The 3,342-nt window shown below is 37.1% G+C and overlaps 1 pseudogene; it reads right to left on the minus strand.

Moving 5' to 3' along the window:
• Positions 1 to 1,863: 1,863 nt before the first annotated feature.
• Positions 1,864 to 2,480, minus strand: LOC103592085 (annotated as a pseudogene).
• Positions 2,481 to 3,342: the final 862 nt, after the last annotated feature.

Consider the following 3,342-nt stretch of genomic DNA (forward strand, 5'->3'; position numbering starts at 1 on the left):
GCCCCCGCGCCTCGCTCAGCCAGTGAGCGGGAACCGGTCTGTATGTGGGATCCGAACCCTCAGCGGGAGCGCCTCCGCGCTTCCGAAGCGGCGCACTAGCGCAGTGCGCCACCGGGCCGGCCCTCGCCATAATCTTTTAAAGATGCATCCCTGTTGCTTTTTGTGTCGTTTAATTTCTGTTTTAGTGTCAAACAGTATTCCATTGTATAAATATACCATAATTTGTTTTACCTACTCACCCTTTAATGGACATTTGGGTTGTTTCTAGTTCAATAAAACTACTATCAACGTTCATGTTCAAATCTTTTTATGAACATATGTTTTTCTTCCTCTTGGGTAAATACCTAGAAGTAGAATGGATTATAGGGTAGGTGTCTGTTTATTTAAAAAGCAGCATTATATTCAAAGTGGTTTTACCATTCTCCAATCTGACAAGCATGTATTTGAGTTCCAGTTGTTCCATATCTTCACCATCACTTAGTATTGTCAGTTGTTTTAATTTTGCCCATTCTAATGAGTGTGTAGTGGCATGCCTTTGTTGTTTTAATTTACTTTTCCTTGACGATCAATGATTTTGAACATCTCTCATGTGCTTATTGACCCTTTATACATCTTCTTTTGCTAAGTGTTTGAATATTCTTATCCATTTTAAGTAGGCTGTTTATTTTCTTATAATTGAATTGTAAGAGCATTTACAGATTCTGGATACAAGTTCTTTGTGAGATATATGCATTGTGAATATTTTCTTTATCTGTGGCTTTCCTTGACATTTTTAAACAGTGTTTATTTTAAAGAGCAAAAAGATGAGTTTTGATGCACTTAATTTTATAATTTTATACGGTTTACACTTTTCATGTCCTAAGGAATTTTTGTCTACCCCAAGGTCACAACGATTTTCTTCAAAGTTTTCCTCTAGAAGTTTTTTATTTTTAGCTTTTATGTTTTTGTCTATGATCCATTTCAAGCAATGTTTGTGTATGGTAAGAGGTAAAGATTGAAGTTTAGTTTTTCCCTCAGTTGTTGAAAAGATCTTTCTTTCCCCTCTACTCTTGTGAGCACAGAAATTTATTTAAAAATTGCCCTGAAATGCTAGTCCCTCAGAGCCGCCTGTAGCTGCTATATTATTGAATAATGGATTCCCTATTGGTGAACATTTTAATTGTTCTCAATGTAAGGCTAGAAAATAATGCTGTGTTTATACGTATAGATACATACCTATAGATATATATACATATATACACACATACACATTATATATATATATATATGTATACTCACAAAATTATTTCTTTAGGAAAGTTTCTTAGATAAGGCAATGCTGAACCAAAGGTTGTCCACATTTAAAATTTTAGTAATTTTGCCAGATTGCTTCCCAAAAGCTTTGTATCAATTTTTTTAAGTTAAAAAGTTGTATTTACTTAGAAGCATTCAGAATGTCAACAAAACAGCTGAAACTTTTTTCTCGCAATTACAGAGTGGTATTCAGTTAACAGAACAATAATTATTTCATATAAGCTGCATCAGAAATAACTGAAGATGAAAAAACGACCATCCCCATTTATAACTAATTTGTGCTGTGCGCCAACAAGAACCTGCTTTAAATTTCCAAGCCAATTTACAGGCCCCATACTGTATCCGACAAGGTTAGTGGTTACTGAAAACACCACCAGGACAGGGCTATCTAAAGACACATTCAGTAGTGTGTTAACTATACCAAAAAAGACACTGTACAGTTTAAAAACAAATCTTACACAGCCTTACATTTCAATTTTTTTTTCTTTAAAAGGAGTGAATTGCGTACAGGGGGTGTTAAAATGCTTTATAGACAAGGAAAAAAAAAAAAAAAACTGCGCCAGAACCAACTTATTCATCATCATCTTTCTCTTCCTCCTCATCTTCTTCATGCTCCTCGTCTTCCTCTTCTTCCTTCTTTTTCTTGCATTTTTCAGCCTTGACACCTCCCTTTTTTGCTGCATCAGGCTTTCCTTTAGCTCGGTGTGCAGCAATATCTTTTTCATATTCCTCCTTCAGCTGAGCAGCCTCCTTTGCACAAGGCTGTGTGTCGTCTGCAGCTGTGTCATCCACACCTCTCCCAGTGTCTTTGCAACATCGCCAGTGGAAAGGCCAGGATGTTCTCCTTTGATTTTGGGGTGATACTCAGAACAGAACAAGAAAAAGGCCAAAGCAGGCCTCTTGGGTGCAATGGGATCCTTGAACTTCTTTTTTGTTTCCCCTTTAGGAGGGATATAGGTTTTCATTTCTCTTTCATAACGGGTCTTGTCTGCCTTTGTCATGTCTTCAAGTTTTCCTTTCTCTTTAGCAGACACTATCTTCCACCTCTCTGAGCACTTCTTAGAAAACTCTGAGAAGTTGACTGAAGCATCTAGGTGCTTCTTCTTGTGCTCCTCCCGACAAGTTTGCACAAAGACTGCATATGATGACATTTTGATTCTCAGCTTCTTAGGATCTACTTTGCCCATGTCTAGTTATTTTTCCTCAGTGAGGCACAGAGTTTCCCAGTGCCCATCTGGCTCTCACTTGCCCTGGCACTGTCTCTATGGAGCTCAATATACTGCAATGGCTGTCCGTATCAACTTATACCAATAGAAATATTGAAGTTAAAAAATACTGTGATTCTGGACCAATGGAACAGAATGGAGAATCCAGAAATTAACCCAGATAATTATAGCCAACTGATCTTTGACAGAGACAACAAGAACATACATTGGGGAAAGTGCAGACTCTTCAATAAATGGTGCTGGGAAAACCGGATATCCATGTATACAGCAATGAAACTGGACCCGTACCTCTCACCATATACCAAAATCAACTCAAAATGGATTAAAATCTTAAATGCGAGACCTGAAACTATAAAACTCCTAGAAGAAAACATAGAGGATACACTTCAGGATGTAGGACTGGGCAAAGACTTTATGAATAAGACCTGAAAAGCACAGGTAACAAAAGAAATAAATAAACAAATGGGATTATGTCAAACTAAAAAGCTTCTGCACAGCAAAGGAAATAACAGAGTGAAAAGACAACTTACAGAATGGGAGAAAATATTTGCAAACTATATATCCAACAAGGAGTTAACATGCAGAATATACAAGGAACTCAAACAACAGTTAAAAAACCAAATAATGCAATTAAAAAATGGGCAAAGGAGCTGAATAGACATTTCTCAAAGGGAGACATACAGATGGCCAACACGCATGTGAAAAAATGCTCAACATCACTAGTCATCAGGGAAATGCAAATCAAAACCACATTGAGATAACATCTCACCCCAGTTACATTGGCTATTATCAAAAAGACAGAATAACAAATGCTGGCAAGGAT

The sequence above is a fragment of the Galeopterus variegatus genome, unplaced genomic scaffold, assembly GCF_000696425.1.
Source record: "Galeopterus variegatus unplaced genomic scaffold, G_variegatus-3.0.2 Scaffold1087, whole genome shotgun sequence".
Lineage (NCBI taxonomy): Eukaryota > Metazoa > Chordata > Mammalia > Dermoptera > Cynocephalidae > Galeopterus > Galeopterus variegatus.